Consider the following 22,415-nt stretch of genomic DNA (forward strand, 5'->3'; position numbering starts at 1 on the left):
TCATTTTCTACCGCTTCTCCTCACGAGGGTCGCGGGGGTGCTGGAGCCTATCCCAGCTGTCATCGGGCGAGAGGCGGGGTACACCCTGGACTGGTGGCCAGCCAATCACAGGGCACATATAGACAAACAACCATTCACACTCACATTCATACCTATGGACAATTTGGAGTCGCTAATTAACCTAGCATGTTTTTGGAATGTGGGAGGAAACCGGAGTACCCAAGGAAAAACCCACGGGGAGAACATGCGAACTCCGGGTAATCGAACCTCGGTCTCTGTGCTGTGAGGCCTGCACGCTAACCACTAGACACCGTGCAGCCATGCTGTTATTTTTAATGTTATTATTGTTTTTTTTGTATTAATGTCATTTGGAGACATTCATTCATTCATTTTCTACCGCTTATCCTCACGAGGGTCGCGGGGGTGCTGGAGCCTATCCCACGGGGGGAGAACATGCACACTCCACACAGGGTGGAATTGAACCCTGGTCTCCTAGCTGTGAGGTCTGCGCGCTAACCACTTGACCGCCCTGCCGCCCAATATGTACTTTTAAATCAGGTAAATAAAATTTTTATGAGACGTTTGGGGGCTGCTGGAAATCTTGGTGTCCCAGGCAGTTGCCTGTGTTTACCTACTGATAAGTCTTCCCCTGAATAAATCTGTGATCTGACGTAACAAAATATTATTATAATACATTATTTTCCTCCATATGACAAAGGCCAGAGAGTTGAGGGTGTATTTTATATTTGTTATATCAGCCGTTATCTCGATCTGCGACTGAACACTAAAAGTGTCAAATGATTGTGTTGTACACAGAGGGACTTGGGCGATATTTCATACAATCATAATATATTTGTTATAATTCAGAGTAAATGTGCCACAAAGCAGTGTTTTGACGTTGTGTGAATTAATTACCGAAACAGAGCTCTGTGAATGTTTTCGGACCGAAGGCTGCCGTCTTTGTTCTTTGGCTTTCAAACATTCCTAGTTCAGGATGCTAAGAGTGCTACCTGAGCTACATTGACAGAAACGTGACATTGGATTCCTGAGAATGCTACAGGTCTCTACAGACTTTGTTATTGTCTTAGAATTTTTTTTAAGTGTTTTTGCAAAGGAGACTGGGAATGCGGCCAGTGACCAAATAGCCTCAGGTTCCATTCTCCCATCCACAATAACCGCCTTCACAGATCAAGTATCCGTGGCCTAAGTAGCACATCTTCATGACAGTACAAGGGTTTTACAAAATAGAGATATAGGGGACAGTTCTGTAGATGTTCTTAGGAGTACTACTAAGGTGTTTGCATATGTATTCATTCATTTTCTTCCATTTTTTCCTCATGAGGGATGTTGGAGCCTATCCCAGCTGTCTTCAGGCGACTGGTCTCCAGCCACTCGCAGGGCACATATAGACAAACAACCATTCACACTCACATTCATACCTATGGACAATTTGGAGTCGCCAATTAACCTAGCATGTTTTTGGAATGTGCGAGGAAACCGGAGTACCCGGAGAAAACCCACGGGGAGAACATGCAAACTCCACACAGAGATGCCCGAACGGGTAATCGAACCCGAGTCTCTGAGCTGTGTGGCCAGCACGCTAACCACTCGCACACCGCGCAGCCATGCTGTTATTTTTAATGTTATTATGTATTAATGTCATTTGGAGACATTCATGTTTCCTCACGAAGGTCGCAGGCGTGCTGGAGCCTATCCCAGCTGTCTTTGGACGAGAGGCAGGGTACACCCTGGACTGGTCGCCAGCCAATCACAGGGCACATATAGACAAACAACCATTCACACTCACATTCATACCTATGGACAATTTGGAGTCGCTAATTAACCTAGCATGTTTTTGGAATGTGCGAGGAAACCGGAGTACCCGGGGAAAACCCACGGGGAGAACATGCAAACTCCACACAGAGATGGCCGAGGGTGGGATTGAACTCGAGTCTCCTAGCTGTGAGGTCACTCGACCGCCGTACAGCCCTCCTTCATAGCAAACAGGAAGAAATATGAAGTTAAATAGATTGTGCAGCGTACCCCAGGGGTCAATACCGGGACCACAACTGTTTAACCTTTTATATAAATTACATCTGTAAAGTCACAAAAATGATGCATGAAGCGACTTAAAAATGTAATCCATTACCGTTACAGAGATTTAACGTAGAATGTTTTTGGAATGTGGGAGGAAACCGGAGTACCCGGAGAAAACCCACGCATGCACAGAGATGGCCCGAGGGTGGAATCGAACTCCGGTCTCCTAGCTGTGTCCACCTTGTGGCCCGTAACTAACTATAGTGCTGATAAAATGTTTGTCTTGCAATTATAATGGTGATCAAAAAAGGCAAAATCACTTAATGACCTTGAACATCTCAACTAAAAAAGTAGCAGTATCAATATGGCAAATACAGAAAGTGTATTTACTGGGTATCAATTTAATACTACGACAAAATATTAAGGCTGTGAGGTCTGCGCGCTAACCACTCGATCACCGTGCAGCCGAGATGCTGTTTAATGAAAATAAAAACTTTTAGAATTTTGCTAATTCTAAGCAAGCAAGGACCTACACCAGATCAACAAACTAGGGTTGGGCATCGAGTCATTGAGCTAATTTTGTCGACCAGGTAAAAATAATAATAATAACAATTAACACCAACAAAAAATAAGCCAGTGAGCACCAATGAAGAAGGCACCGCTAAAAGTTTTAGCTTACCTTCATAAAAAAAACAGTATTCGGCTCAGTGTAAAATTAGGGAAGTCAAAGAATAAATGACATCTGTGTCATGCTAATGTAAACAAGGGTTTTGGGATGCTTGTTGATGTGGACGTTTGAGGTAAATAAAGGACTGGAGCTACGACTCCAAGATGGGACTTCATTCATGCGAGCTAAAAACTAGAAACTAACAGCGATTAGTTATGTCCAATGTTATGTTCAGAAACCCCACGTTCTGCCCAGGATCGAACCACAGACTACGGAATGACTAGTCTAGTGTCCTACGCATCGAACTAACAGCCTCGATCTGTCAACTGTTATCCATCGCCAACTGGCATCGTTACACTTTAAATGAATAAATCAATTATCATTAATTGTTTGAGTAACTCTTATCATTATACGCCAGGGTTTTTCCACTGTGAGACTTACAAGCTATCACCGGTAGCCAATTGTGTTGAATGAATTTATTTTGATTAGATGTTCGATGATGACCCGTGTTTATTCGTCTTTTTGATCGTTAAACGGATCATTTATTTTTCTGTCCCGCAATTGCTTCCACATGTCAGACTTCACCAGCCACACAAAGCTATATTGTATCTGTGCTCGTGATGGATTCAGGAGCCCATAATAGCCTTCAAATGTCACGGAGAGCCAGTCTGCATTAATGGATGAAGGGGGGGGGGCACAGAAGGTCTCTGATGAAGGTAGAGATCTGTGGTGTGACGGGATAACGTATGGGATGAAGTATAGAAGGAGTTTTGGGTAGACGCATCCTCAGGCTTGCTTTGGCAATGATGAAAGAGGTTTGAATCTGTTGGATGAATGGCGCACATGCTTCCAAGTAGAGCGGTAGCCATTTGTAAACATCTACTCACAACGCACACTAAACAAATTATACCGTATTCGCTGCGGATAACGATGTATATATTTGACTTTAGCTTCTCGGAATTACTGGATTACTCAGTGATTTGGGATGTTTTGATGGAATGATATTTCTGGAAGTCTTGTTAAGGTAGGATATGTTTGAATACAGATTCGATTATAGCTTCTATCCCAGGTGGAGTGCACGTTTTGTCACATGATCTGTGTAAAAAAAAAAAAAAAAGAATTAGGAAAACAGCTGTGAACATTCACGGATAAACAGTCGCACTACTACAATTTTCCACTGAAGGTTCTTGTAGTATGATCAAATAGCAGACAACCTCTTGCAATTTATTGGTCTCGTCTTTCTGGCGAGCCGTTTTTGTTTGTGATGGGTATCCAGGAGTGACAGTGAAGAAGCAGATCTTTAAACGTTGTAAGAGTAGAGGAAAGGAGGCTGCAAAGAACATCAACTTTAAAGCAACACGCTTTGATTTGTGACATCCTTATTCTGGTTATTTCCAAAAGCTCGTGTCCCTTTAGAGCGGGGGTCTCAAACTCAATTTACTTGGGGGCCACTGGAGCTAGGGTCTGGGTGAGACTGGGTCGCATCAGGTTTCCAAAAAAAAAAAAAAAAAAAAAAAACGCATTTATTAAAAACAGAAAAATGAATAAACTTTGCTTTGGTTTCGATTTTCTACAATAAAAGCTCTGATAAAACATTCCACTGTTCTCAAATATCTTACTTTTTATTTTTCTACACAAAATAAGATGAAAAATAGTTTGAAAAATCAAACTGGTGTCCTGCGGGCCGCATTTGGCCCGCGGGCTGTGTGTTTGAGACCCCTGGTTTAGATTCTGTTCCACAGATGGCGGTAATGCACACGAAAACTGCTTGCCTTCAAGTTATTTCCTTTAAACTTAAATAGCCAAAAACTTACCACTTCCACACGGATAGGGAGGATAACTATTAACAGTTATTTAACCTTTAACATGAACATTAATCAAACGTAATAATTTTTTTCTGGGTACATGATACCATACAGCATCCTTATCAAACTTGTGCGGGCCTGCACTAACATTAAACTTTCATATCAAGGCGGGGGCCTCAAACTGGTGTCCTGCGGGCCGCATTTGGCCCGCGGGCTGCGTGTTTGAGACCCCTGGTTTAGATTCTGTTCCACAGATGGCAGTAATGCACACGAAAGCTGCTTGCCTTCAAGTTATTTCCTTTAAACTTAAATAGCCAAAGAATTACCACTTCCACACGGATAGGGAGGATAACTATAACAGTTATTTAACCTTTAACATGAACATTAATCAAACGTAATAATTTTTTTCTGGGTACATGACACCATACAGCATCTATATCCAACTTGCGCGGGCCGCACTAACATTAAGTGTTTCATATCAAGGCAGGGGCCTCAAACTGGTGTCCTGCGGGCCACATTTGGCCTGCGGGCTGCATGTTTGAGACCCCTGGTTTAGATTCTGTTCCACAGATGGCGAAAATATATTTGGATTTTTTTTTGGATATTTGGAAAATACGTTTGGATAACTTTCAATAAATAGCTCGGTTTACAGATAGCAATGTTCTGCAGTCGACTGACTTTGTATGAACATTGACGGCCAAACTAACTTCTCAGTTTGTTTACCATTCTGGTGTCACTTTTTCATTATAATCAGAGGGATTTTTGGTGACAATGATGATGAAAAACGTATACTGACGTGTTCTGTGTGGAAAATAGAACACAACCTCTTGTGTCATGTTTGCTCGGGCAAAGGTAGAGTTTGAAATCTAAAAAGGGTTTGATCCCCTGATGGTTTTGTAAGTTCACCCTGGTTGTAATGTTTATAGTAGGTTTGATTTAAGAGAAAGGAAAAACACCAAAAAATTAAATTTGATCCAGTGAAGAGAAACAGAAGCCATATGTTTCTTGTTTGGTCACCAGGGTTGTGTACATTTCAAGAGGGATTTTGGGACTTATACCGTCTATATACAGCAACCTTTATACCGTCTTTTTTCTAAAGATGAGACTGTTTCTTTTGTCTACACCAATTTTACTCTGGGATTGAAATCCACAGACTGGCTAGGTCACTCAGGGATGTGCTGTCTATGGATCCACAACCCAAGACCCATTCACGGCCTTGAAGTGTTCTGAGACTTGGAGGTTCTCACCCAAGATTTTATGGTACATAGCCGCCATTCATTGGCCACTCGTAGAGTCTGTCTGTAAAGCGGAATGTTTTCACCTCCATGTTTGACAGTGGGAGTGGTGTTCTTGTGGTTATATATAGCATTTCTCTGTCTCCAAACACAGGGAATCGAGTTAGTGCTGAATAACCAATTATGGTCTCATATGACCAGGGTTTCATTGGTAAATTTCAGACTAGACATGGGACCGTTGACAGTTTCAACGTCCACCACGGTATGAGAATTTGTTGCAGATGTCTGTTGCAGAATCTTAAAACATATAGTCAATGACAGTTAATTGAAAACATTGTACTAACGTGAAAGATTTACTACCTTCAAAAGGTAGCAGAAGGCATACAATACATTTAGTTCCGCTGGTACCGCAGGGCTGTTATTGTTGTGGGTCGAAATATTCCGTCGAGAGTCCCCAAATGTGGCGATACGGTTCAGAACGAGACAGAACCCAAGGATAAGTGAACTGTTTACTCTCCACCGAAGAACAAGCAACAACTACTTAGCAAAAGCTGCTAATGACAATCGTATGACTGGGAAACAGAAGTGAAACGTGGTGACTCAGCAAATTAATAACAACTCAGCAGATGCAAACAATCCAACAAGTTGTGAACTGTAGATTCGTAATGTCGTGTTCTATTATATTGTTTAAAAATTGCTGTTTTTTTTAATATATGTAAAAAATAACACATTTTAAATTTTGTAATTATAATACAGGCTGCGCAGTGGTCAAGTGGTTAGCGTGCAGACTTCGCAGCTAGGAGACCTGAGTTCAATCCCAACCTCGTTTGCATGTTCTCCCCGTGCATGCGTGGGTTTTCTCCAGGTACTCCGGTTTCCTCCCACATTCCAAAAACATGCTAGGTTAATTAGCGACTCCAAATTGTCCATAGGTATGAATGTGAGTGTGAATGGTTGTTTGTCTATATGTGCCCTGTGATTGGCTGGCCGGCGACCAGTCCAGGGTGTAGAAGACAGCTGGGATAGGCTCCAGCACCCTCATGAGGACAAGCGGTAGAAAATGAATGAATGAATTAATACAGGCTGCACGGCGGTCGAGTGGTTAGCGCGTAGACCTCACAGCTAGGAGACCCGAGTTCAACCCCACCCTCGGCCATCTCTGTGTGGAGTTTACATGTTCTCCCTGTGCATGCGTGGGTTTTCTCCGGGTACTCCGGTTTCCTCCCACATTCCAAAAACATGCTAGGTTAATTAGCGACTCCAAATTGTCCATAGGTATGAATGTGAGTGTGAATGGTTGTTTGTCTATATGTGCCCTGTGATTGGCTGGCTGGCGACCAGTCCAGGGTGTCTTGCCCAAAGGCAGCTGGGATAGGCTCCAGCGACCCTTGTGAGGATAAGCGGTAGAAAGTATTTGATCCCTTCCCGTTCTTGAAATCATTCTTACCTCACAAGGTGGGACGTTTCTTCTATCATTGAATGATCTAGTCAACCATATTGTGGGCTTTTTCTCACCAGGCTTCCTGCTTGAAGGTCTTTTAGCCCAAGAAGCATGTTGTGGTTTTTCTGTGTACATATTGCAGATCCTTCTTAAGTGTCTGAACTACTGTACAGTAATTGCCCACAATGTTTTCCATATGTAGTTGTTGTATTCTACCAGCTTTGTGCACCATGTCATCTTGATGGGGTAATGTATTTTTTCAATCCAAACTCTGGCCACAGAGTAAATTCCTCTGATAGCAAATAAATCTGAACATTCAAGAAAAGTGAAAGAAGGTGATATTTTTTGAAAAAAGGTGAGATGGTCATTTTGTTCTGATGCCAGTACTTGCCTCGAGTAAGTAAAACTAGATGCATGCTAAGCAGCTGATTTTCATTATAAAACTTAAGGTCATCTTGCGGATGTTCTTGTCAAACTCAATCAGAGATAAATGAGCTGATTATTGCTGTACTCGTTTTGATTGCTCAGTCCATTGTCTAGTTGAAACACTTATATGCTAGGACTACGTTAAAAAGCCATAGCATTTCAGTATGTGGAATCAAACTATGGAATGGATTGAGTAAGACCCTCAAACAATGCACAACGATGAGCCAATTCAAGAAACAATACAAGCAGTTGATGTTTGCTAAATACAAGGATGAAGAGTCTTGAACCAGTCATGATGTGCTATATATATCACTATATTGACACTTACTATGGTACCCATTATGGCATTGGATGCTCATATCACCTTGTACTTCGGTACGTGACAAATTTTTTTTAAAAAATTTAAATTTTAAAACATTTTAAAAATTAATTTTTTTTTTACAAATTTTAAAAAATGTAAAAAAAAAATAAAAAAACAATAAAAAAAAACTTAAACTATATCAGAAAGGCAAGAAGTGAACAAATGTAACAGTTACTGATTGTAAAAATACCAGATGGAGGGGTAGGATTTAATAAGCTTTGCTTCTTCCTACTCCTTTTGGACATGTGGAACTGTGAACTGATTATGTGATGCATTCAATTGTAATCTGATGCATGTTCAAATGAAATAAAACCATTACCATTACTTCATTTATCAGCATTTACAGTAATACGCAGTACAGTACAGTATACAATGTCACGATATCCTCTACTGAAAAGTAAATGTGATATTTTGAAAGGCACTTTTTGTGGTTCTACTCCGAGTATCTTCTATGACAGTGATTGTACTTTCGGTCACTACCCAAAGTTCATGACCGTAGGTAAGGGTCGGAACGAAGATCGACCATATTATCGCCTAAAACTGTTGTTATTTATAAATAAAGAATACATTTATCATTTATCACGCCCAATGTAACATACTGCATAGGTAACACATCTTTGGCAGTTATAAAAACAGATAGATATGGTAATGGTAATGGTTTTATTTCATTTGAACATGCATCAGATTACAATTGAATGCATCACATAATCAGTTCACAGTTAAACATGTCCAAAAGGAGTAGGAAGAAGCAAAGCTTATTAAATCCTACCCCTCCATCTGGTACTTTTACAATCAGTAACTGTTACATTTGTTCACTTCCTGCTTTCCTAATATAGTTTAAGGTTTTTTTTTTGTTTTAATTAGTTTTTTATTTGGGTGGATTATTTGAGGTGCTGGCAGGCACGGTAAGGACACATCTTTAGGATTGTGGTTGCTTTGCAAATGTGTACTGTATGTAATGGTTTTATTTCATTTGAACATGCATGAGATTACAATTGAATGCATCACATAATCAGTTCACAGTTCCACATGTCCAAAAGGAGTAGGAAGCAAAGCTTATTAAATCCTACCCCTCCATCTGGTACTTTTATAATCAGTAACTGTTACATTTGTTCACTTCCTGCTATCTTAGTACAATTTTTATTTTTATTTTTATTTTTATTTTTATTTTTATTTTTATTTTTATTTTTATTTTTATTTTTATTTTTATTTTTATTTTTATTTTTATTTTTATTTTTATTTTTATTTTTATTTTTATTTTTATTTTTATTTTTATTTTTATTTTTATTTTTATTTTTATTTTTATTTTACCATTTAAACAGAGCTAGATAAATAGATAAAAACAGGTCAGAAATGAGTCTGTGTTGTATAGAATGAGTTAGTTGTGTTTGCTTTGTGTGTGTGCTTTACTAAACATGTTTTTCTTATCTGATAGGAGGGTGACACCACGCAGTGAAGAACATCTCCATCCACAGCTAGGAGCGTAAGTACAACCCATATAATAAAGCATGTCATCATATTTGCTCTTCATTTGCATCTACACCTACACGTGAAACACACGTATTTGTTTGTGATGCCTACTATTTCGAGTGAAAGCCGAGAATTAATCACAGATTTTTATTCACCCTGCTGGATAGCCAAAGACACTTATGTTGAGGACCATCAGCAGATATCTTCATGCAAATAGCTCTTCATTGCAGGAGCCAAGAGACTTGCTTCCAAGTTTGATTAAACAGGGGTGCTTTGCCATGCTTTACCACTAGGGGGCAGTGGTATGGTAATAATGAGCTGGGTTGTCATGATGACAGGCAGATGTTTAAAAATCAGGTAAAAAAGAAAGCCATATTAAGGGCTTATTTAGATTTTGTGATAGGTTATAATTATTGCTATAAAGTGTGAATCATAAAACAGATTAAATTGAGGTTAAATTGAGGAATTGGATATAATATGCAGCCAATATGGTCGTAGCATTTCATGTGTTGATGTTTAGTAACGATTCCTGTTGTTTACTGAAATTGCAGACTTTGTCTCTCTTTGGGTTCCCACCAGGACCCAATGATTCACGAGCCGTATTACAAATGCTGGGAGCAGCTACTGTCAAGGGACTGACACCCATTCACTCATTGCCACTATTTGCCTGCAGAAAGCTGGCTTTGTGTGCGTCACGTACGTACTTATGTGGGCACTACTAATTTGCAAGAAGGTTTTCAGTCTGTGAGAACAACTTGGCATTTTCGCTGTCGGCAAGTGTTAGAGGTGCGTCCTTGAGGACACAATATTTATGTATTTTCCATATTTTATTTCAGGCTAAAGCTTGGCATTTAAACCTTGTGCATGTGCTCTGTGATTGATTGGCGACCAGTCAAGGGTGGAGTCTGCTAGAAGGTTACTTAGTAGAGAGCAAGGCTCCACCAAGGCGGGATTGAGTGTGTAGTGTATTGACAGCTGAATCAGGACATGGATGTCGTAAACAACTGTATGATAAACATTTCTTTGTTGTGTTATAATTGCAGTCGAAATATGATACATATCCCCATATTTTCTCCGCAAAGTGAGTTTAGACAAAAGTCAAAGCCAAATATGTGTGCAAATAAGATTTATTAAAATGTAAATGATCTTATAGAACAATAGCCGCTGAAATAAAATAGTATAATATCATTAAATAAATATGGAAAGAGTTAAATATAATACTCTAATGTTGATACCGTCTATATACAGCAACCTTTATACCGTCTTTTTTTGCCTCTCCTCCTTGCTAAGAAAGTAATACGCAAAGCACTATTAAACACAAACATACAGAGCTGCCGTATAGCTCTTCCATCTCCCAGTTCCCATGACGACAGATGCTAATGTCTATATACAGCAACCTTTATACCGTCTTTTTTGCCTCTCCTCCTCCATATCAAGAGGTGCTCTACGCTAACACTTGCTAAGAAAGTAATACGCAAAGCACTATTAAACACGAACATACAGAGCTGCCGTATAGCTCTTCCATCTCCCAGTTCCCATGACGACAGACGCTAATGTTGATACCGTCTATATACAGCAACCTTTATACCGTCTTTTTTGCCTCTCCTCCTTGCTAAGAAAGTAATACGCAAAGCACTATTAAACACGAACATACAGAGCTGCCGTATAGCTCTTCCATCTCCCAGTTCCCATGACGACAGATGCTAATGTCTATATACAGCAACCTTTATACCGTCTTTTTTGCCTCTCCTCCTCCATATCAAGAGGTGCTCTACGCTAACACTTGCTAAGAAAGTAATACGCAAAGCACTATTAAACACGAACAAACAGAGCTGCCGTATAGCTCTTCCATCTCCCAGTTCCCATGACGACAGACGCTAATGTTGATACCGTCTATATACAGCAACCTTTATACCGTCTTTTTTGCCTCTCCTCCTCCATATCAAAGGGGTGCTCAAAGCTAAAACTTGCTAAGAAAGTAATAAATAAAGCACTATTAAGCACAAACATACAGAGCTGCCGTATAGCTCTTCCATCTCCCAGTTCCCATGATGACAGACGCTAATGTCTATATACAGCAACCTTTATACCGTCTTTTTTTGCCTCTCCTCCTTGCTAAGAAAGTAATACGCAAAGCACTATTAAACACGAACATACAGAGCTGCCGTATCGCTCTTCCATCTCCCAGTTCCCATGACGACAGACGCTAATGTTGATACCGTCTATATACAGCAACCTTTATACCGTCTTTTTTGCCTCTCCTCCTCCATATCAAAGGGGTGCTCAAAGCTAAAACTTGCTAAGAAAGTAATAAATAAAGCACTATTAAACACAAACATACAGAGCTGCCGTATAGCTCTTCCATCTCCCAGTTCCCATGACGACAGACGCTAATGTCTATATACAGCAACCTTTATACCGTCTTTTTTTGTCTCTCCTCCTCCATATCAAGGGGTGTTCTACGCTAACACTTGCTAAGAACGTAATAAATAAAGCACTATTAAGCACAAACATACAGAGCTTCCGTATAGCTCTTCCATCTCCCAGTTCCCATGACGACAGACGCTAATGTTGATACCGTCTATATACAGCAACCTTTATACCGTCTTTTTTGCCTCTCCTCCTCCGTATCAAGGGGTGCTCCATGCTAACACTTGCTAAGAAAGTAATAAGTAAAGCACTATTAAGCACGGACATACAGAGATGCCGTATAGCTCTTCCATCTGCCAGTTTCCATGACGACAGACGCTAATGTTGATACTGTCTATATACGGCAACCTTTATACCGTCTTTTTGCCTCTCCTCCTCCATATCAAAGGGGTGCTCAAAGCTAAAACTTGCTAAGAAAGTAATAACATCTATATTGCTATGAATGATATGCTTGTTTCAGATATTGTGCTTAAAAGAAATATCGATATTTAAAAAATATTAGCTAATATTTTACTGTGCAACCAAGTGTCCAGGACTCACTTTTCTATGGTTATTTTGCAATAAGTTGAGGTTTTATGGTTATCATGGCAAGCTATTCAAGGATGATGATGTCACAATGGTGGTTCAACTTTTTTTTAATTTTTGTTCTAAAAACGAAATAGTACAGTTTTTTTGTTTTCTTTTCTTTACTGCCTGGACATTTTTTTTATAGATTTCTGAATTCATGCGAATAGTGGTTTGGACCGGGTCTGCATTGCACCCTTGCAATGATGCATATGTTCCTGTGTCATCTGTAATCCACTACAGAAATGATGTAAGGCTGTGACTGGGGTCAATGCGCCTGCGTGTGTACGTTGGTTTATTGACATACCACTGGCACAAAGTCGGATATGAGTCATAAGAAGGATTTTTTATTTTTTTTTCCTGTGTATTCAATCAGCTAACGTTTAACGGAAAAACACGTTCCGGAGAGATTTCTATGTTTACAAAATTATGGACTAGTGTTTGCTGCATGTTCGTAAGGTCACTGCAAAAAAAAGGATAGGAAATGAACTGCATCCATTCAGCATTTGCATGTTCTTGTCGCATCTTGTCTCTTTGAATCTCTCCCATCATACGTGAGTCGTGTATACTTCTTGACGTGGACCACCCAAAGCTTTTGACAGCTTAACAATAACAGGTCCACTTCCTTTAAGTGATAAAGCGTTGGCTCCAGTCAGGAGTGGATGGGATATATACTTATTGTTTCATATCACTACTGCAGCTACTTTATTTACAGACCTATTATTATGATCCCATCTCCTTGTACTGCAGAAGTACTGTTATTTATGCTTTTATCAACATGAATAACTCATCATTAGAAATGTAGAAAAAAAAAAAGTATTGTGGCTTGTATTGCAAAATATGGTGCTGTTTTACAATTCAAAACAGAATTTTTGTCTTCGGTGTAAACAAATTCTTCTGGTTAGACACCACTCTCATTTTTGTGTCCCTTTTTTTTATTTTGTGATCTGTTTTTCCCTCCTGGTGAGCACAAATACACTGTGGCAATTAATATGATAATATGGTTGCTGGCGTCCTTTTTTTCCAGACATCAGTGTGCGCTCTGTTAAACTGAGGTCTGACTGAGGTTTTTCTGCTAAGAGAGGAAAAACCTAGTATCTCATGTCTCTGTCGATGCCTTGCCAAAGAGACAAAGTGGGGTTTTTTTTTAGACAGAATACACTTTACTATTATGCAGCAACAACTTTACATCCATATAACTAAATATTTATATCTGATCACATTACTGTATAAGTTGCAATTTTTTTTTTGTTTATTTAATTTCTGCAATGTACAACAGACCTATGAGAGATGAGCAATGGCCCACAGATGGCCCATGTGCCACACTTTGGACCCCCTGTTTTGCGTGTTCACTATGAAGGTGAGGTACTGCCAGGCAGGCGAAGGAGGAGGGTTTCCAAGCTGTGTCAGAGGTTGGGTTGCATTGTTGGGGGGTCTTTACACCTTTAAGACCTGCTGGTGGGACTGCTGCACCCTCTGCTTGTATTTATTTGGTAATGGTAATGGTTTTATTTCATTTGAACATGCATCAGATTACGATTGAATGCATCACATAATCAGTTCACAGTTCCACATGTCCAAAAGGAGTAGGAAGAAGCAAAGCTTATTAAATCCTACTCCTCCATCTGGTACTTTTACAATCAGTAACTGTAACATTTGTTCACTTCCTGCTTTCCTAATATAGTTTAAGGGTTTTTTTTATTTTTATTTTTATTTTTATTTTTATTTTTATTTTTATTTTTATTTTTATTTTTATTTTTATTTTTATTTTTATTTTTATTTTTATTTTTATTTTTATTTTTATTTTTATTTTTGACCATCCAATGACATAATGGGTACCATAGTAAGTGTCAATATAGTGATATATATAGCACATCATGACTGGTTCAAGACTCAAGACTGGCTAAAGAAAACCCCATTGCTAACAGTGTGTTTGGTTACATTCACACTGCAAATCTGATTTTTTATTTTTTTTGGTCAAAATCCGACATTCATCCGACGTGTTCACATTACCAAATGAAAAATCGGCATTGGTATCAACCCTGGACAAAAAGCATATCTCAGCCAGCTCTCTTAGACCTAAGCCAAACTGTGCTGTGAGATTTTCCAGTTTACTACTCCATCAATCTGCTCATACTTTGAAAAGTCACAGGAAAACTGCAGCCAAATCCCAGCGGACTCGTGTAAGACAAAGGGGGACGTTCTTGACTGATCGCCTGTCGGACACGGAGCTAAGACAGACGATCCGTCACTCTTGTGTTCGCAAACAATGGGCAATTTAAAGTCCCAATGTTTTTGGAGCGTGAGTGGAAGCTGGGGCACCAGGGGAGAATTATTGCATGGCATTGGTCATTATGTTTAGTATGTTTCTACAAGGGTGGAGATTAAGGTACACAAAACAGTATAAGTATACAATCAATTGGCTCCAAATTGTCCATAGGTATGAATGTGAGTGTGAATGGTTGTTTGTCTATATGTGCCCTGTGATTGGCTGGCCACCAGTCCATTGTGTACTCCGCCTCTCGCACGAAGACAGCTGGGATAGGCTCCAGCACCCCCACGACCCTCGTGAAAATAAGCGGTAGAAAATGAATGAATTAATGTCTCCAAATGACATTAATACAAAAAAAACCCAATAATAACATTAAAAATAACTGCATGGCTGCACGGTGTTCTAGTGGTTAGCGTGCAGGCTTCACAGCACAGAGACAGAGGTTCAATTACCCGTTCGGGCATCTCTGTGTGAAGTTCGCATGGTCTCCCCGTGGGTTTTCTCCGGGTACTCCGGTTTCCTCCCACATTCCAAAAACATGCTAGGTTAATTAGCGACTCCAAATTGTCCATAGGTATGAATGTGAGTGTGAATGGTTGTTTGTTTATATGTGCCCTGTGATTGGCTGGCGACCAGTCCATGGTCCAGTCCAGTCTGCCTCTCGCACAAAGACAACTGGGATAGGCTCCAGCACCCCCGCAACCCTCTTGAGGATAAGCGGTAGAAAATGAATGAATGAATGTCTCCAAATGACATTAATACAAAACTGCTTGGCTGCACGGTGTTCTAGTGGTTAGCGTGCAGGCCTCACAGCACAGAGACTGAGGTTCGATTACCCGTTTGGGCATCTCTGTGTGGAGTTTGCATGTTCTCCCCGTGGGTACTCCGGTTTCCTCCCACATTCCAAAAACATGCTAGGTTAATTAGCGACTCCAAATTGTCCATAGGTATGAATGTGAGTGTGAATGGTTGTTTGTCTATATGTGCCCTGTAATTGGCTGGCTGGCGACCAGTCCAGGGTGTACCCCACCTCTCGCTCCAAGACAGCTGGGATAGGCTCCAGCACCCTTGTGATACTCGTGAGGATAAACAGTAGAAAATGAATGAACTTCCACTCATTTTAAAAGCAACAGGTCATCGGGTTCCCTCTGTGCTTCATTTGTAGGCCGACACCTGGGCTATTTATTTTTTATTTTTTGGATAAACTCCATGCTTCTTTTGCATACTCCAGCAGAACATTCAAGACGTAGTGATGCTTTGCGTTTGACCCACTAATATTTTTGTTCTATTGTTTTTGGAAGCGCAATTGTCTAATTGTCCTACTGTTTGTCTACTGTCGCACGTTCCAGCATTCCAGCTTCTCTCTCAAGGGAATTTTGGGGCTTGTATTGGCAGGATTAAAGCTTGTATTGGCAGGAGTGTTTGGCAGCACAGAGGCCTAGGAGTTCAAACCGGGGACATGCCTTGCAGTGTGTTAAGGTAGACGATTTAATATCTTAAAATCACTGGCTAAAGAGGTAAACAAACGTTTTATTTTGGTGCTGCAAGTCGAGATAAATGATGTGCACCAAGAGAATCAATGATGCAATGTATTTATTTTAGCTGGCTTCACCTGCACTGCAGGAGGACGACGATATTGAGTCTGAATTAGCCATATTTTGTGCCGCCATTGCTGAGGCAGCAATCCCCATGGTGGACACCAGAGGTCAGAGCTGCCGTCATCTCCAGCAGGAGTCCTATCAATCATAGATGGCTTGTTGGGACTCTTGAAGCAGCTGACTGGTATTGACAGCTGTCAGTTTCAAACTCCTGCGAGACTTTTAAAAACACTTTAATACAGAAATACAGAAGAGACAGACAACAATATTCAAAGTTACTCGCAGCGAGGAGAGTGAAACCACATACCCAGTAACATGCCGCTCCACTCTGAATATGCAGCTCTCTTTTTACTCTCTTTCGGGGGTCCCTACTACATGGTCGTGCAACTCTAAGGGGGGGAGAAGCAGTTGCACGAGCTGTATTTGTTTGTCTATGTATGTGTGTATATGTGAGAGTAATTACTTTTATTGTTTTATGAGTTCTTATCTTGACACATTCTTGCAGGATTAACATGAACATCCAGGACCTGGGGGTCGCTGGGGGTCTCTGATCAGGGTCACGGGTACCTTCCCTCTTCAGCACATTCAAACACTTTCTATTGTCTAAGCAAATGGATAGAAGAGTGATAACTAACGTTATATTCATTCTATCTACATTTTAGTCTAACAACAGCCCACCAGTCCCCAGGTGGACGACTTGGACGTCTTGGCTGTCTCTTCAACATTGCATGGAAATGAAGAACACTACCTCTGGATTGGTAGACCAGGGCGGTGGTCCCCCGCTTTTTCAAGAAGTGTGACAGGGGTGTGTGTTCCAGCGATAAGGGGCCCTGGAAAAGTCTATTCCAGGGTACGATCTTTAGACAAACCTCGGCTACAGTAGGTGCAATGTGGTTTTCGTCCCGGTCATGGTGTACTGGACCAGGACATTGGAGGGTACATGTATTTGAGAGTAATTACTTTTATTGTTTTACGAGTTCTTATTTTGACACATTCTTGCAGTATTAACGTGAACATCCAGGACCTGAGGGTCGCTGGGGGGTCTCTAATCAGGGTCACGGGTACCTTCCCTCTTCAGCACATTCAAACACTTTCTATTGTCTAAGCAAATGGATATATGAGTGATAACTAACATTATATTCATTCTATCTACATTTTATTCTAACAAGAGCCAAAAGTCAAAACAGTCAAAACACTCCCTCTGGGGGTGGACGACTTGGACGTTTTGGCCGTCTCTTCAACATTGCATGGAAGTGAAGAACACTACCTCTAGATTGGTAGATCGGGGTGACTGGGGTGTGTGTTCCAGCGATAAGGGGCCCTGGAAAAGTCTATTCCAGGGTACGACCTTTAGACAAACTTTGGCTACAGGAGGTGCAATGTGGTTTTCATCCCAGTCATGGAGTACTGGACCAGAATATTGGAGGGTACATGGGAGTTTGGAGTCTTTTTTTGCATTTTATATAGTTTGGTTACCAGTGCAAAGGAGTGGTTACCATAGTTTTAAGATTTTGTTCAGGTCGGATGCACATGGATGGGACCTCTGCTGTTTGACCCACTTCATTAAATTTGAAATGGTTCATCCAAAGTGTATATTCACGTTTCAGCAGAGCATATACTCCTATGCATTTGTTCCCCGTACAGCAACTGTCAATCACTGTTAAAAGCTACATGTCAGTGCTATACATGTTACAATTTGCAAGTCCAAAGACATGCTTATATGGTATGTTTTTAATACGCCTAATCTGTCTTCATTTCTGCTTGAACCTGTTGAACTCCTGTTCCACTGATTCACCGTTTGGGGAAACCTGCGTAATTGCCACTCCTTTCTTTTTCGCTCATGCTTTTCCATTCATTGTCTCCATTTTAACCTTCTTTCATTATGTGATCTCATTTGGGTCCTAAAGGAGTCTTTTTCACATCCGGGTGATGATGGACAGCTTATTATCTGTATAAATGTTTGATAACAGTCACATTAATTTTCCATCACTAGGCTCCACTATATCATCACTGCTCACCTAATGTGCTCATATACAAATATGTCTCCTTCCTTCCTTCCTTCTTTCCTTCCTATACCTGATCAGGCTTGAATGACGACGTCAGCGCTGCCCTGGATTCTCGCTGCGTTTGTTAGAGTACTCAAATTTGCAGCTGCTTTGAAGGTCACCAGTGTGCAACTGGGTGTTTCTTGACCTCGACTGGGGTGTGTTAAACTATTCAGCGTTGTTGTTGACATATGAGAGCAAAAAGGAAGTTAAGGAGTAGGGGTGGTGGAGTGAAAAAGAGTCCAAAAAACAGGGACAGTACCTTTTTTTTGCAAAAGAGAAAGAATGCCCTGCTGATTAAGGTCAAAAATAGTTTGTTTATGAGTGATACTTTTATTATTATTCGCCCTACAATGATACCATTGTGGACTCATTTGATGAGTGACAGTAGCTCAATCATAGTTATTCTTTATTTTGGAGTTTTAAAGAGACATGTGGTCTGGAGGATGTCATTTGGATAGTGTTTGGTGTTTGGTTCCATAGTTGTCTGATGTCCTGAAAGACAGATTAAAAAATGATTACAACATAGCCAGAGATAGAATTTATGACTCGCAGTGGGGATTGCAGCCCATTGTTAGTCTCATTGGGAAAATATAAATCATAAAAAAAAGATAACGGTAAGCTTCACAATATAATAATGAATGCTAAGTGCTATTCTTTTTTTTTTTTGTTTAGTTTCTAAAGTAAGAGATATAACTTTTCCACTGAACGTAAGCAAGGAAAAAGTAGTTAATGTCAGTAATGTGGGACATATTCAGAAAAAGACATTCACAATTTTGGTAATGGTAATGGTTTTATTTCATTTGAAAATGCATCAGATTACAATTGAATGCATCACATAATCAGTTCACAGTTCCACATGTCCAAAAGGAGTAGGAAGAAGCAAAGCTTATTAAATCCCACCCCTCCATCTGGTACTTTTACAATCAGTAACTCTTAGATTTGTTCACTTCCTGCTTTCCTATTATAGTTTAAGATTTTTTTTTGGTTTGTTTTTTAATTTTTTTTTAATTTTTAAATTTTTACATTTTTTTAATTTAAAACATCAGATTACAATTGAATGCATCACATAATCAGTTCACAGTTCCACATTTCCAAAAGGAGTAGGAAGAAGCAAAGCTTATTAAATCCTACCCCTCCATCTGGTACTTTTACAATCAGTAACTATTACATTTGTTCACTTCCTGCTTTCCTAATATAGTTCAAGTTTTTTTTTTCATTTTATATTTGTCACGTACCGAAGTACGAGGTGATATGACCATACAATGACATAATGGGTCTTAATCCCTGAGATCATATTTCTCCTCTCTTGTAGAGAAGTATTGGATGACATTTTTTGGTAATTGGTTATTTTTAGCCTTATGCATTATTTTAGCTGTTTGAAGATTAACAATATCAGCAAGTTTAAGTATTTGTCATTTTAGAAATAAGGAGTTAGTATGTTCTCTGTAGGCGGCATTATGAATTATCCTTACTGACCTTTTTTGAAGTAATGTGGGACATATTCCAACAGACATTCACAATTTTTACCCCTATATGGTGTTATATTTTCTACAGTATAAATTAGCATGATTAGCATACACACCGGTTAGCATGCTAAATGCTTGCTAATGCATAGAAACAGGAAGTCTGCTCCGTCGCTCGTCTATGATGCCATCAACAGTTGACTGTAGTTCTTTGCTAACTAACACAGTTACAATACAAGTCCCTGTTTTTCTTTTAAACAAGGCAGCAAAATAAACTACAATGGAGACAATGAAAGCTACCAGCACTTTAATTCAAAGTGAGAAACACTTGAATTAACAAAAAAAAAAAAAACTCATCGCAAAACCCATAGTGTCAACATATCGTCAATGATGGTAAAAGTATCTGTAAATGTTCATTCATATGTATTTATATGAATTCCAAAGTCTTGCATTCAAACCACAAATTTAATTGGATTTACATGATCTCTTATGGGAAAAAATTATTTGGTTAGAGTCCAACCTTCTGGAATGGATTAATAATGCTAACCAAGGTTCCGCTGTAATTCTAAACCCAAAAAGGAAATGCAGTGTTCACTCTGTTGTATATATTGTGATACATGCGTTCCACCACACACAGAACCAGACCACAAACATGCACATGTCACACATGATGGTCTGGATTAATATGAGGCTTGCTCAAGGGTACCTGTCAGTAGCAGTAATAGTCCTATACAACTTATTTCAATTCCTTGCAGTTAAACCATGATTATTTGGTTAGACGGCTCACGTCCTAAGAGACTCGGCTACCGACTCCCCATTTACATCCACATTAAGCAGTCACTCAAGAATGTGCTTCTGCTTTGTCCATTTACTTTCATGGAAAGTTTAATTTTCAGCACTGCTGGGTGTTTTTCTGTTGGCTTAAATGCTGATGCATATTACACATAATTGCTTTTATTACACAATTACAATGCCAATTACACATAAGCAATTCCATTACAATTTATATTAATTTATTGTATGGTTCCAATCTCAAACACGTAGCTCTCAACAGGACTTTATGACTGGTGAGGGTGAGACTGGCGGGAGATTTTTGTTTCACAGATGTGGGTTTGGCCGGGAACGCTCTTGCATTCTGACATCATTGTTGAGAAAGATGAACATTGATGTGACAACAAGCGTTTCTTTTGTTAATAAACAATCTGATATTTCCCACATGAAGCGCTACATATCATCAACTGCTGCCAATTCCAAACCGTTGGTTGATGTACAAGCAATAAAATTTCAGAAAGTTGGAACGTGATAAAATGTTGAACCAAAAACAGATGAAATTTGAAATCTTTTCTGACTTGAATTTAACTAATTGTGGAACACTACACCCTACTCAAAAAAAATAAAGGGGACACTAAATTCCTTGATCTGAATGAATTAAATATTCTTACTTTGTTCTTTATATGGTTGAATATGCTGACAACAAAATCACACAAAAAATGTAAATGGAAATCAAATGTATTAGCGTTATTGGAATCACACTCAAAATAAAAAGGAAATTGGTGGAAAGGTAGAGCTGGGTGTCAGCTGCATAACAGTGAAAATGTATGTGCAACTTTCTGAAAATATTGCCAAGAGGTAGAATTTAAATAAGGAAGAGCAGAGGCTCCGAGATTGAGCCCTGGGGCACGCCAAAGGAAATGGGGCACGGATGGGATTTGGATGATCAGAGTTGATCGGAACTGTGGATTGGTGTGTATGTCATAGGAATATTTTGCAGTCTGTGATAGTACATAGTTGAATGTGCTGACAACAAAATCACACAAAAAATGTCAATGGAAATCAAATGTATTAGCTTTATTGGAATCACACTCAAAATTAATGGACAAACACTTTACAGGATGATCAAACTTTTTGACTATTTGCAGGGGAAAAAGGAATTATCTAGTATTATGAAAAAAAACCTTACACCTACAAGTCGGATTTCATTTTTTATCACTGCTAAGTTGTAAGAAACTTGATGAGAACCACTACTTGAGTTCAACAAGGCAGTCGGAGAGGGAGGGGGGTGGAACACTGGTGTCGAGTTTGGTGGAAAGGTAGAGCTGGGTGTCAGCTGCATAACAGTGAAAATGCATGTGCAACTTTCTGAAAATATTGCCAAAAGGTAGAATTTAAATAAGGAAGAGCAGAGGCTCTGAGATTGAGCCCTGGGGCACGCCAAAGGAAATGGGGCACGGATGGGATTTGGATGATCAGAGTTGGATTGGAACTGTGGATTGGTGTGTCTGTGATAGAGGAGGAACGCTTTAGACCAGGGGTCTCAAACTCAATTTACCTGGGGGCCACTGGAGCTAGGGTCTGGGCAAGGCTGGGCTGCATCAGGTTTTCCAAAAAAAAAAAAAAAAACGCATTTATTAAAAACAGAAAAATATACAAACTTTTTCAGTGCTATAATATAAAATATATAATATATAAATAATATAACATACTATATAATAATATATATAATAATAATAAAATGGCAAATAATAAAAACTTAAGAAACCACATATAGTTGGTGGGTAGACAAATTATTTTTTTCAGATTAAAATGAACAAAGCATTA

General features: G+C 39.5%; 1 protein-coding gene across 1 annotated transcript in view; it reads left to right on the forward strand.

The window, feature by feature from the left end:
- znf469 (zinc finger protein 469) overlaps positions 1–22,415 on the forward strand; it is a 236,608-nt gene that overhangs the window by 5,797 nt on the left and 208,396 nt on the right. Inside the window, exon 2 of the mRNA XM_078794867.1 lies at positions 9,408–9,455. The gene's annotated coding sequence lies outside the window, so the exon portion shown is untranslated. The remainder of the gene's footprint in view (positions 1–9,407; positions 9,456–22,415) is intronic.

Source organism: Doryrhamphus excisus, linkage group LG1 (genome assembly GCF_037039965.1).
Source record: "Doryrhamphus excisus strain RoL-2023G ecotype Guam linkage group LG1, RoL_Dexc_Guam_v1.1, whole genome shotgun sequence".
Taxonomy (NCBI): domain Eukaryota; kingdom Metazoa; phylum Chordata; class Actinopteri; order Syngnathiformes; family Syngnathidae; genus Doryrhamphus; species Doryrhamphus excisus.